At 48.7% G+C, this 14,406-nt stretch overlaps 1 protein-coding gene across 1 annotated transcript in view; it reads right to left on the bottom strand.

The window, feature by feature from the left end:
* The window catches only part of GNG4 (G protein subunit gamma 4), a 95,058-nt gene that overhangs the window by 43,023 nt on the left and 37,629 nt on the right, over positions 1-14,406 (bottom strand). Inside the window, exon 2 of the mRNA XM_045391508.2 lies at positions 721-832. The gene's annotated coding sequence lies outside the window, so the exon portion shown is untranslated. The remainder of the gene's footprint in view (positions 1-720; positions 833-14,406) is intronic.

The following is a 14,406-nucleotide window of genomic DNA, read 5'->3' as shown; positions in this document are numbered from 1 at the left end:
GTGAACCCCTGCGTACGATCATGCCCTGTAATATTCTGATGGGCTGCATCTTGCAGCACACAACTCAGTAAATGCAAAGTTGGGGCTGGGAGACCAATGAAAGGTGGTTCCATTCCCAGTGCTTCTGATCTGACTTGACTTGGGGCACAGTATTTAGAATTTCTGGAAGACGGATGGCATTGTGCCTCTGTAGCCATCCTCCCTAACTATGACTTCTGTCCATGAGCAGTTGATAAGTATCTGTCAGTAGAATACTGCAGCCAGCCTACAGCTATCCCTGAGCCTGAAGGGACCCAGCAGCTTAAACTGAGGATGGGGAGGGAGTGAGTGGTCGACCTCCTTTCATCCTTGCTCAACAAGGAGGCTCACCGCGATAGCGTCTCTTTTCCCACAGGGAAGCATACAGCACAGTTCCCCAGCCAAGGCCCAGCAGCCCTCGGCGATGGCTCGGTTCTCCTCCTCTGCTCCCCCAACAGGGGCGCATCCACTCACATAGGGGATAACAGGAGGTGGTACAAGGTTTCTAAGGGCTCCATGTCTGCCATGGAGGGTGGGAGAAGGGGACAGGACAGTGATGACTGCTAGAAGAAAATGACGCTGTGAGGACCTGGCCACCATCAAGGATCCTGAGAACTGAGTCTCACCCTGGCCCCCACACACGCTCCTGGCGAAGACACCTGCTGTCCCCCTGCCCCTGCACAGGTAAGTCACTCTCCTTACCTGCTGAGAGGCAGCCGTGTGACAGGCCCGGGAAGGGGACAGAGGCTGGCGGCGGCAGCAGCGGTCAGTCGTCAGATGAGAGGCGAATTCAGAGCTGCTGCTTTGAGGTCACCTGAAAGCACAACCAGAGATGTGTCTAGAGGTGTGGGGACCCCCTGACATTGTTCCCAGCGTCCCCATCCACCCCATCCCATGGTTCCCCTCTCCTCAAGCTCAGCAGCCTTCCCCCAAAGCCTGGGGACTCCATATCAGACCTTGGGGAGATGGGGAGCTCAAGGCAGACAGAGAGCCCTCAGATCTGACCCAGAGCAGACTGGAAACACAACTTCGGGGCCACAGGCCACCCCAGGCCTCACCAGACTGCTCCCCTGGCCCCCGCAAACCTGCATGCCCAGTCGCTCTGCCACCCCCAACACGAGCAGCCCCAGCTCCAGCCAAACCTCTGTCAAATGTGTTTTCTTCTTATAAAAATATACACCTGGCCGGGCACAGCGGCTCATGCCTGTAATCTCAGCATTTTGGGAGGCCCAGGTGGGCAGATCAATGAGTTCATTCCCCAAGGGTTTACCGAGTGCTCTGCCCTACAGCATCCATCTCCGAGGGATCCTAATGAACTTGGAGCAAAGCTAAAAGCCCGGCAAGAATAAGCTGACAGACCTGTTTGCTCCCCTGGCTAAAATGGAATCCAAATTCATTTTGGTTTCAACTTCAGGGGAGATGGTTTGAAGTTATGTTTGGTGCATTTTTCTCAGCCTGTGCTATGGTCTGAATGTTTCTGTCCCCCCGCCCCCCAGATTCCTATTTTGAAATCCAAAGCCCCAAAGTGATGCTATTAGGAGGTGGGACCTCTGAGAGGTGGTTAAGTCATGAGGACGGAGCTCTTATGAATGGGACTTGTGACCTTGTAAAGAGCTCTGACAGAGATCCAGGAATGCTTCATGTTTTAGTTTAGTTTTTTTTTTTTTTTTAATTTGTTTGATTTGTGTGTGTGTGTGTGTGTGTGTGTGTATATATATATATATAAATATATATATATATATATTTTTTTCTGTTGCCCAGGCTGGAGTGCAGTGGTGTGATCTCAGCTCACTGCAACTTCCGCCTCCCAGATTCAAGTGATTCTCCTGTCTCAGCCTCCCAAGTAGGTGGGATTACAGGTGCCCGCCAACACGCCTGGCTAATGTTTTTTTTCTGTTTTTGTAGAGACAGGGTTTCACCCTGTTGGCCAGGCTAACCTTGAACTCCTGACCTCAGGTGGTGATCCACACACCTCCCAAAGTGCTGGGACTACAGGCGTGAACCACCGCACCCGGCCTTGGTTTTGTATTTTAATATAACAGTGCTTCTTATACTTTTCCACCACATTCTGGGGAAAACAGACCCACTGAGGCAACTGGCTCCACTGACTCTGGCTACCCAAGGCCCCACCCAGAGGGCTGAGGTGCTGGATCCAGGCAGAGCACCTGTAGGCTGCACCCACACTCCCCAGCCCACTGTGGGGAAGCCGTTCTCTACCATCGTTTCCCCAAATTTGGTTGGGATCAGAATCCTCTGGGAATGTAATGAGACTAAGGCCCTGCTCTACCCACCTCCATGACCTTAGAGTGCTGTCTTAGCTCTCTTGGGGATTCTGATAAAACCACTGCTCTATCGGCAACCAGAGCTTCTCAGACTTTGCTGTACATCTGAACCACTGTGGGGGACTTTCAAGGATCCTGATTCCAGCTGGATGGAGTGACTCATGCCTGTAAGCCCAGTGCTTTGGGAGGCTGCAGCAGAAGGATTGTTTGAGCCCAGGAGTTCAAGACCAGCCTGGGCAACACAGTCAGACCCCATCTTTACAAAAAATTAAAAAATTATCTGGGTGTGGTGGCACATGCCTGTGATCCCAGCTATTGAGGAGGCTGAGGCAGGAGGATTGCCTGAGCCTGGAAGTTTGAGGCTGCAGTGAGCTATAATCATGCTACTGCATTCCAGCCTGGGCAACAGAGACCCTGTCTCAAAAAATCCCAAAAATATAAAATTAAAAAAATAAAGATCTTGATGCTCAAGTCAAACCCCAGGCCTTTTAAGCCACAATCTCTGGGGGAGGACTGAGGAATCAGTGGATGTTGAAGCTTCCCAGGTGATTTTTTTATTTTTATTTTTTGAGACAGGCTCACTCTGTTGCCCAGGCTGGAGTGCAGTGGTGTGATCTCGGCTCACTGCAACCTCCGACTCCCAGGTTCAAGTGACTCTCCTGCCTTAGCCTCCCAAGTACCTGGGATTACAGGTGCATGCCACCATGCCTAGCTTAATTTTTGTATTTTTAGTAGAAATGGGGTTTCACCATGTTGGTCAGGCTGCTCTTGAACCCCTGACCTCAAGTGATCCCCTTGCCTTGGCCTCCCGAAGTTCTGGGATTACAGGAGTGAGCTACCACACTCGGCCTTCCCAGGTGATTTTAATGTGCAGCCGTGTTTGAGACACGCTGCTCAAGTGTGCATCTAGCTGGAGCGTCCCACACTTTGGTGTCCCATCAGATGTCGTGTCACCCGGATCTCAGGCTCTCACTCAACAGGACTGGCTGGGGGAGGCTGGGGAGGCTGGGTGCTGCTACTCACAGCCTGGTGGGAGGCATCAGCTTCAGTATCCCTGGGAGCTCATTAGCAATGCAGAATCTCAGGTCCTACCCAAACCTATGAAGTCAAATCTACAGGTTTGTTGTTGTTGTTGTTGTTGTTGTTGTTGTTGTTTTTGAGACAGAGTTTCCCTCTGTTGCCCAGGCTGGAGTGCAGTGACGCCATCTTGGTTCACTGCAAGCTCCGTCTCCCAGGTTCAAGTGATTCTCCTGCCTCAGCCTCCCGAGTAGCTGGGATCACAGGCGTGAGCCAACATGCTCGGCTAATTTTTGTATTTTTAGTAGAGACGGGGTTTCACCATGTTGGCCAGGCTAATGACAAACTCCTGACCTCAAGGGATCCACCCGCCTTGGCCTCCCAAAGCGCTGGGATTACATGTGTGAGGCATTGCACCCGGCCGAATCTGCATTTTAACCCAGGTGATTCAGGTTTGCGTTAGAGTTTGAGAAGTTCTGAGCTAGACCAGCAGGGCCCAGTCCTGCCTTATGCAGTGTCCAAGATGAAGAGCCTGGCTGAAGACACGTGAGTCAGTCGTAACAGTGGTGGGCAGCAGAGTTGCTGTTCTCCTGACCCTTAGTGTTATTCACAGCCCCGTCAGCTTTTTAGATTCCTCTTTTAGATGATTTACTAACTCTAGAAGCTCTTTGAGAGGCCACACATCAGAAAAGACACTATCAATTTATCCTTGTCCTTCTGGCATTTGCATAGCATCTTCCATCCAATGCTTGAAACATATTTCAGATGTCAACCCACCAGCCTACCCCGGGAAGTGGTTGTAGACACCTTCCCTGTATCATTGCTAGTTCTCAAAATAACACAGGTTGTTGGAGTTGATGGGAATTTAGCTCTTGACTGGATTCCTTTGTCCGGTTGCGGGAGAAAGCTGTTTTTTTGTTTTGTTTTGTTTTTGTTTTTGTTTTTGTTTTTTTGAGACAGGCAGAGTCTCACTCTGTCACACAGGCTGGAGCGCAGTGGCACGATCTTGGCACACCACAACCTCCACCTCCTGGGTTCAAGAAATTGTCCTGCCTCAGCCACTCAAATAGCTGAGATTACAGGCATGTGCCACCATACCTAGCTAATCTTTATATTTTTAGTAGATATGGAGTTTCAACATGTTGGCTAGGCTGGTCTTGAACTCCTGACCTCAAGTGATCTGCCCACCTTGGCCACCCAAAGTGTTGGGATTACAGGCATGAGCCATGGCGCCTGGCTTTTGTGTGTGTGTGTGTGTGTGTGTGTGTGTGTGTAAGAAAGAGAGAGGGTCTTGCTCTGTCACCCAGGCTGGAGTGCAGTGGTACAATCACAGCTCACTGCAGCCTTAATCTCCTGGGCTCAAGTGATCCTCCAACCTCAGCGTCTGGAGTAGTTAGGACTACACCCAGCTAATTTTAAAACTTTTTGTAGAGACAGGATCTCACTTTATTGCCCAGGCTGGTTTTGAACTCCTGGTTCAAAGGATCCTCCCACCTTGGCATCCCAAAGCACTGGGATTACAGGCATGAGCCACCTCTCCTGGCTGAAAGCTGCTTTTTAATAGCACTAAATTTTACCGTGATGTTTTCAAAAGCTTTTCTTCCCTCTCAAAAGAAGAAAACATATTCGTCTTTGAATAAATTGCTGTGTTTCATTGTGAGGTGGTGGGAAGACCCACTGGCTGGCCGTGAGCGAACTGGGAGCCCTCAAGGCCAGAGGCCTTGTTTTTTTGGCTTCTGTGCCCCAATTGCCAAGATAGGGCAGGCATGCCGTAGCCAGTCCATACAAACGTGACTCTCATAGGCATGAAAGAATAAACTGAGGCTTCAACAGTGACTTTAATTCCCCATGGCTGCTGCTGTTTCAGTTCTTAAATGGAGCGAAATTAGCTCTGGGTTGTGACGGGTAATGACCCAGAGTCACACAGATGTACTGATGGCTCCAACAACTTCCTTATTTTGAGAAATAGTGATGATACAGGGAAGGTGTCTAAAACCCCTTCTTAGAGTATGGGATAGGTTGGTGGTCTGACATCTGAAATCCATTCCAAGCAATGGATGAAAGATGGAGCTACTAGAATTAATTAAATCATCTAAAAGAGGAGCCCCCTAGTGGTGCTCGGCTTTGAGGCACAGGTGTGAGGTCTCTGCTCTCACAGAGCTTACTGTCTGGTGAGGGGTGCCATGGACTACTGGAATCACCATGCTGACTGATGAAAATTCTTATGAGGGAGGCGCCCGGCTCTCAGTGTATAACCAAAGCACTTGACCTGGACCGTAGCATCTACGTTGCTTTCTATGATAGATTCTGAAGCCGTAAGATGGAATGAGACTTGCCTGCCCTCAAAGAGCTCAGGTGCTGAGGGGGAGATGTATAAATAAGCAATGATCGTATTGTCATGGGTGTATGTGGGCTGGCTGTCCACAGAATCCGTGCTCCTCTTCCTCTCACAAGAATGTCATGGTGGCAGGGCAGGTGGCCCCTGGCTAGATTTTCCCCAGGGTCGCTTGCAGCTATGTGTGGCTTTGTGACTCACGTCTTGCCAGTGGAGATGCCGATGACGAATGAGTGGAAATGATGGGTGCGACTTCCAGGCCTGGGCTTTCACATCCTATTTGGGGACTTCTGAGCTCTTTCCCATCACACGTGGATGTGTCTGCAGCTTAACTTCAACAAGGGCAGGCAAGGACAGTGGCCTGAGTGGTGCCTCCAGGTGTGGTCCCTGGACTGGAGGCATCAATGTCCCCTGGGAGCATGTCAGAAATGCAAATGCTTGGGCCCACTCAGACCTACTGAATAGAAGCTCTGGGGCTGGGCGCGGTGGCTCATGCCTGTAATCCTAACACTTTGGGAGGCCAAGGTAGGTGGATCACCTGAGGTCAGGAGTTTGAGACCAGGCTGGCCAACATGGTAAAACCGCTTCTCTACTAAAAATACAAAAGTTAGCCGGGCGTGGTAGCAGGTGCCTGTAATCCCAGCTACTTGGGAGGCAGAGGCAGGAGAATTGCTTGAACCTGGGAGGCGGAGGTTGCAGTGAGCTGAGATGGCGCCATTGCACTCCAGCCTAGGCAGCAGAGTGAGACTCTGTCTCAACAACAAAAAAGGAGCTCTGGGCGTGGGAAGGGGCTTAACAAGGCCTCCAGGTGGTTCCGATGCTCAAGAGAATCTGAGAAGCACAGTCCTGGGAGATGAGAGAGAAACAAAACAGAAGGAGCCCGTGTCCCCAAATCTCCCCTGGAGCTGAGCGGCCCCGTTAGCCTGGCTTCTTACTTCTGGGCTTGTATGAGAAAGTGAAATACGTTTCCCCACTCTTTAAGTCACTATGCTTCTGGGTTTCTTTGTCACAGCAGCTTTACATCTCACTAACCGATACAGTATTTCAACAGACGTTAGTATACTGGATGACCGCCTTGAAAATGCTTTTAAACCTGAGACAGAAGTACTCATTTAAGAGCTTCTATTTGGGAAACTCAATACAACGAGGCACTCAGGTCTAACAAGGATTCCACCTAGTGAAACTGTGTTTATTTCTAGGGTCTAACATTTTACCCTAAAATTCTGTTAGATACCAGGCCCACAAGATAGCACTGCTTTTGCTCCAATGTTCAGGCTGGGTTCTCCTAGCATTCAGCGTGAGCACTGATAAGATTCCACCCTTTCAGCTGTAAGATAAATTGGCTTTGACTTGTCACAAGAATTTCACTAACTGAGTTGACATCTTGGCGTTCCTCCAAGAATGGAGGTCACGTTCGCTTCCACACCGGGATCTAAAAGGGAGGGGAGGGCCGGGCGCGGTGGCTCACGACTGTAATCCCAGCACTTTGGGAGACGGGTGACTCGTTTGAGGTCAGGAGTTCCAGATTAGCCTGGCCAACATAGTGAAACCTTGTCTCTACTGAAAATACAAAAATTGGCCAGGTGTGGTGGCAGGTGCCTGTAGTCCCAGCTACTTAGGAGGCTGAGGCAGGAGAATTGCTTGAGTCCAGGAGGTGGAGGTTGCAGTGAGCTGAGATCGCTCCGCTTGCACTCCAGCCTGGGCAACAGAGCGAGACTCTGTCTTAGTAATAATAATAATAATAATAATAATAATAATAATAGGCAGGGGAAGTCCTAATTCACCTGGACATGATAATCGCTGCGTCAGCAAAGGGCACAGGCTTTCTCTCTGTGCACATGGATGTGTAAGGTGGCATTTTAGCACCACATGACCAATTCTGCTGTTTCTCAGTCATCCTAGGCTGGAGCTGAATGTCCTGACCCCTGAAGGGAGTGCCCTCCCGCCCAGACACCCAGGGCTCTATGTCTGCAGTAGGAACACGGTCCCCCTCGCAGGGGGATGACTCTTCCCCACTCCGACTTCAACCACTTTGCAAATTAAATACTGTGATAGGCAAGCTTGATGCATTTTACAGTATGGATCTCAATTACTTAATTTACATCTTGAGTGCCTGATAGCATCCAGCTGATCTAATAACACCTAATCACACAGATGCTAAACACGTCCAGGGATTGGAAGCTTTGGGCATGGCACGGGTTGTAATGGACTTGAGAGACAACCACAGTTTCTTAGGAAGAGAATGTGGGATCTGAACGACGCTGGGGCCTGCTGGACACCTGTCACCTTATCTGGTTCTTTTTAAGGTCAAGAAAATTAGAGAAGGTTGGCAGACCGCGGTTATACTTAAGGGACATTTGACAAATTAGTGCAGAATAAACAGCAGAAAGAGAAACTAGATCCACCTTCCGTGGGACCGTTCACGCCACCCACTCCCTCACCCAGCTGGCCCCCCAGACACTCCCTGACACATTGCTTCGGCCTTGCAGGTAGAAAACAAAAATCTTAATCGATAGAAGATGTTAGAAGTCTACTCATGGCCTGAGGCTTTTAATCAGCCCTCACTGACTGCGATGTTAATTCTTTCTGACTTTGGGGTTATTCAGGTTACTTAAACTGGACCACGGTGTTGACCGGCATGTACGGAGGAACATAAATCCATGTCCTGTGTGTTTGTACAGTCTGTAAACCTTACAGTCTAGAATGAATTCATTTTCATTCGAGTCTTATCGCAGCTCTACCGAAGTGGACAGTTCACTGCAAGGGGGCCGAAAAGGCAGTTGAGAGATGGCGTGGCTGGGCCATGTCTCAGCTTCCTAGAGCTGCAGGAACAAATTACTATAAACCGTGTGGTTCTAAGCAACAAAAATGTATTCTCTCACAGCTCTGGAGGCTGGAAGTCCAAAATCAAGGTGTTGGCAGGGTCATGCTCCCTCTGAAGGCTCTAGGGGAAAATCCTTCTTCCTCATCTTTTCCTATCAACTGGTAACCTCTGATAGCACTTGGCATTTATTCCTTGATTTGTTGACATCATTCCAATCTCTGCCCCCATCTTCACATAACCCACTTCTCTGTGTCTCACTGTGTCACCTTTGCTTCTTTTTTTTTTTTGAGACGGAGTCTCGCTCTGTCACCCAGGCTGGAGTGCAATGGTGCAATCTCGGCTTACTGCAAGCTCCACCTCCTGGGTTCACGCCATTCTCCTGCCTCATCCTCCCAAGTAGCTGGGACTATAGGTGCCTGCCACCACGCCCAGCTAATTTTTTGTATTTTTAGTAGAGACGGGGTTTCACCATGTTAACTAGGATGGTCTCGATCTCCTGACCTCGTGATCTGCCACCTTGGCCTCCCAAAGTGCTGGGATTACAGGCGTGAGCCACCACGCCCGGCCCCATCTTCACTTCTTATAAAGATACCAGCCATTGGTCTTAGGTCCCACTCTAATCTAATCCAGTATGACCTCAACTTAATCATATCTGCAAAGACCCACTTTCCAAATAAAGTCATATTCCAAAGTTCTGGGTATATATGAATTCTGGGGGCAAACTCTGAACTCAGTATAGTCAGGAACCCAGAAATGTGGCTACAGGTCTGTGCTCACTGCTACAAAGAATCGGATTTTGTTGTTGTTGTTCTTTGTAATACCTACAAGAAATGCCTCTCTGAGAATTGTATGGTGTTTCATGGCTGTGGGAGAGGAATATCTTACAGTGATGGGTGCATGAACTGAGAAGCAGAATTTACAACCTATACTCACCTCAATTTTTTTATTTATAAAATGAGAAAATTGATATCCAGCCAGCTAAGTCATTTGTCCAGAGCCATTAAATAGCTAATAAGTATGAAAATAAGATGAGAACCCCATATCATTCATTCATTCATTCATTCAATACATACTATGTCAGGCATCACACTGAAGAAATGAGGAAGTGGGTGGAGCTGGAATATGATTCCTGCTTTTTATTTATTTGTTTTTGAGATGGAGTCTGGCTATATCACCCAGGCTGGAGTACGGTGGCATGATCCTGGTTCACCACAACCTCTGCCTCCCAGGTTCAAGCGATTTTCCTGCCTCAGCCTCCCCAGTAGCTGGGATTACAGGCATGCGCCACCACACCCAGCTAATATTTGTATTTTTAGTCGAGATAGTGTTTCACTATGTTGGCCAGGCTGATCTCAAACTCCTGACCTCACGATCTGCCCGCCTCAGCCTCCCAAAGTGCTGAGATTACAGGCGTGAGCGTCTGAGCCCGGCCCGTGATTCCTGCCTTCTATTTATTTGGAGATAAAACTAACAGCAGCAAACTCAACGATCAAATCAAGGTGCCACCACGGATGTCGGTAAAGGGTAGAGGAGCCAAGAAGGAGAAGATGATCAATTCTTCTTGGGGAGGGAGGTAAGGATAAGGTTAGGAAGGGCTTTATACTTAATTTGAGCCTGGGAAGATGAATGGGACCCACTAGGCGCTGTCAGCAGAGAGGGCGAGTTCGAGGCAGAACTCCCACGCAAGTGTGGTGGTACAGAATGGGCAAAGATGGAGCAACTGAAAACCAGGCTGGCACTTTCTGGAAACCCTGGGTGGTCCCTTATTCCTGGAGCCCAGGAGGACAGGGAGCAGACCAGGAAGGGCCTTGAGTGCTACAAGAGTGTGGGGCTAGTATCATGTAGGCAGGTGTCATCAAATGAAGGGTTATTTAACAGAGAATTAAAAAGATTGCTGTTACATTTTATTTTTTTGATTGACAGTTAGGGGTGGGGGGGTCTCACTATGTTGCCTGGGCTGGTCTTGAACTCCTGGGCTTAAGCGATCCTCTGGCCTCAGCCTTCCAAGTAGCTGGGATTGTAGGTGCGCCACCACGCTCTGCTGTTACATTCTAGAAAGATCACTTCAACCTAGTGTGGAGAATGGATCAGAGGTGAACAAAATAAGCAGACCAAGGTGGGAGGATCATGAAGTCAGGAGTTCGAGACCAGCCTGGCCTGAATATAGTGAAACCGCGTCTCTACTAAAAAATACAAAAAGTTAGTCAGGCCTGGTGGCATGTGCCTATAACCCCAGCTACTCCGGAGGCTGAGGAAGAGGAATCGCTTGAACATGGGAGGCAGAGGTTGCAGTGAGCTGAGATTGTGCCACTGAACTTCAGCCTGGATGACAGAGTGAGACTCCGTCTGAAAAATAAAAAGTAAAAAATTAATAAAAATCAAGCAGACCAATGAGGGAACCACGGGAGTCTAGATGCTGACGCTCTGGTAGGGAGACGGGGTGGAGGGCCAGGTGGTGAGGAAGGTGGAAGAGCCAGGGGATGTGGTTACGATCTGGATGCTGGGGAGGTGGGAAAGGAAGGCACACCTGGGCTGACCACCAGGGAGATGGTGCTGTGCTGTTCAGCACACTTAGAAAAAAGCAAGTGGAATGGGGTGACCGTGAGTTCACATGGGGCCAGGCTGAACTTAGGAGGCCTTTAGGAAACTGAGAAGCACATGACCAGCAGACGGGAGGACTGATAGAGATGGAGTTCACAGGGAGTTAGAGCAACTCATGACTTGCAGGGGTAGCGGAAGTCCTGGCTGTGGGAGGCTCATGGGCAAGGGGGAGCATGGGTCAGAAGGCTGGGTCCTGTGCAGACCCTTGGCCCAAAGCAGCATGCGGGGGCGGGGCGGGCAGAGGAAGGAAGCCCCATGCTCATCCGTTCTTCCTTCCCTCCTTCTTTCCTTTCTTTTCTTTCTTTCCTTTTTTTTTTTTTTTTTGAAACGGAGTCTCACTCCATCACCCAGGCTGGAGTGCAGTGGCGTGATCTTGGCTCACTGCAAGCTCCACCTTCCAGGTTGAAGCAATTCTCCTGCCTCAGCCTCCTGAGTAGCTGGGATTACAGGTGCGTACCACCACGCCCAGCTATTTTTTTTTTTTTTTTGTATTTTTAGTAGAAATGGGTTTCACGATGTTGGCCAGGCTGGTCTTGAACTCCTGACCTCAAATGATCTGTGCACCTCGGCCTCCCACAGTGCTGGGATGACAGGCGTGAGTCACCGTGCCTGGCCCTGAAGGTTTCTTTCTATGTTCTTCAATCTGCACTTTTCAGATTTTAGTGCCAATAAAACTAATAAATTATTCTTTCTAGACCAAATAGTGAAATGGTGCTAAATGGAGAAGTGACAGATGAGCTATGGTGTCACCACCGACATCAGATTACGCAGCACGGATGGACAGTGTGGTGTTCAATGAGGTTGGCCATCGCTGCTGGGTGCAACATGGGGCCTACTCTCGGGAGGCAGCCGTCTACAGCGGAAACCATGCAGACAAGCGGTTCTGTGAATTATCTGAAGCAAATGCATTGTACTTCGCAGACTCTGTAGTAGAAAACCACCAGCACGAATTTAGTGGGTCACGCGCTTTGATCAGGGAGAATGAGTTCTCGGCAGTTCATCCATTCACTCCTCCCAGCCTGACTCTCTTTCATGCCATCCCATCAGCATGGTTTTTCAGTCATCTTGCTAGGGTTAGGGTGCCGCCTCCAACTTCAGAGCAGAGCCACACGAGCAGCTGTCATGAGGCCAGCCTCCCTGCCTGGGTCCTGGAGGCTTTCTCCTGCCCAGCACAGTGCCCAGCCCCCTCCCCTCACTTTGGTCCATTCTGATGTGGGACTTCAAGACTGTCCAAGAAAGATGAGGCGACTCCATCCTCTAGGACCAGCTATAGGAAATACTGTTTCTTTCTTTCTTTTTCTTTTCTTTTCTTTTTTTTTTTTGAGGCAGAGTCTTGCTCTGTCACCCAGGCTGGAGTGCAGTGGTACGATCTCGGCTCACTGCAACCTCTGCCTCCTGGGTTCAAGCGATTCTCCTGCCTCAGCCTCCTGAGTTGCACCCACCACCATGCCCAGCTAATTTTTGTATTTTTAGTAGAGACAGGGTTTGACCATGTCAGGATGGTCTCGAACTCCTGACCTCGTGATCTGTCCACCTTGGCCTCCCAAAGTGCTGGGATTACAGGTGTGAGCCACCGCGCCCGGCTAGGAAATGCTGTTTCTAAAGGCTGCTGCCAGCTGCTGCCAACTATGTTTTATCACTTCCCATTTCCTTTTTAAAAAATACCAAATTCACATCAAAATGCTTGAATTAAAAAAGTATTGAGGTTAAATTCACTTACAATAAAATTAATCATTTTTAAATGAACAACTCAGTGACATTTAGTACATTCACAATGTTTTGCAAACACCACCACTATTTAGTTCCAAAGCACTTCCACACCTTCAGAATAAAACCTCATTCCATTAAGCAGTTCTGTCCACTTACCGTTCCTCCCAGATCCTAGCAACCAACAGTCTGCTTTCTGTCTCTACAGATTTACCTATTCTGGACATTTCACACAAATAAAATCACAAAATATGCAGTCTTTTGTGACTAGATCCTTCCTTTGTTTTCTTTTTCACTTGATTTTTTTTTTTTTTTTTGAGATGGAGTCTTGCTCTGTTGCCCAGGCTGGAGTGCAGTGGTGCCATCTCAGCTCACTACAACCTCCGCCTCCCAGGTTCAAGTGATTCTCCTGCCTCAGCCTCCCGAGTAGCTGGGATTACAGGCACCTGCCACCCCACCTAGCTAATTTTGGTATTTTTAGTAGAAATGGGGGTTTTGCCATGTTGACCAGGCTGATCTCGAACTCCTGACCTCAGATGATCCAATCACCTCGGCCTCTGAAAGTGCTGGGATTACAGGTGTGAGTCAGTGTGTCTGGCCTCTCAATTTTTTGTTGTTGTTCTTGTTAAATAGAGACAGGAATCTCACATTGCTATCTAGGCTTGTCTCGAACACCTGGCTCCAAGCGATCTTCTTACCTTGGCCTCCCAAAGTGCTGGGATTATAGGCATGAACCACCATGCCTGGCCAGCTTTTTTCACTCAGCGTAATGTTTTCAGAATTCATGCATGTTGTAGCATGTATCAGTATTTCATTCCCTTTTATGGCTGAAGAGTATTCCGTGATGCAGGTGCACCACATTTAGTTTATCCGCCCATCTGCTGATAGACACTTGGGCCGTTTCCATCTTTTGGCTATTGTGAGTAATGCCACCATGAACATGTATTTGAGTACCTGTTTGGAACCATTTTACATTCTCATCAGCAATAGCTCCAATTTCTTCACATCCTTGCCAGCATTTGTTATTTTCCACTTTTTGGGTTATAGCCGTCCTCGTGGGTGTGAAGCGGTACCCTCTTTTAGTTGTGATTTGCATTTGCCAAATGACTAATGATGCGGAGCATCTTTTCATATGCTTGTTGGCATCATTTACTTTTAAAAAAGAGTCTTAACATTAAATGTTTTGAATTTTGTAACAATTCAAGTTTTCAGAAAGGTTGCAAGTACGGCATAAAGAAAAGTTTCCTGGCCAGGCGCAGTGGCTCACACCTGTAATCCCAGCACTCTGAGAGGCCAACGCAGGCAGATCACTTGAGCTCAGGAGTTTGAGACTAGCCTGGACAACATGGTGAAACCCCATCTCTAGATAAAAATTAGCCGGGCGTGGTGGCACACACTTGTAGTCCCGGCTACTCAGGAGGCTGAGGCATGAGAATTGCTTGAACCAGGAGGCGGAGGCGACAGTGAGCCGAGATCACGCCATTGCACTCCAGCCTGAATGACAGAGCGAGACCCTGTCTCAAAAAAAGGAAAAAAAAAGTTTCTTGAACCACTTGAATTGGAGATGTCAACCTAACTCCCTGTCAGCCCTGAATACTTTTTATTTCCTACACAGAAAGACA

This window comes from Macaca fascicularis, chromosome 1, assembly GCF_037993035.2.
Source record: "Macaca fascicularis isolate 582-1 chromosome 1, T2T-MFA8v1.1".
Lineage (NCBI taxonomy): Eukaryota > Metazoa > Chordata > Mammalia > Primates > Cercopithecidae > Macaca > Macaca fascicularis.
This window is presented reverse-complemented; position numbering and strand designations above follow the sequence as displayed.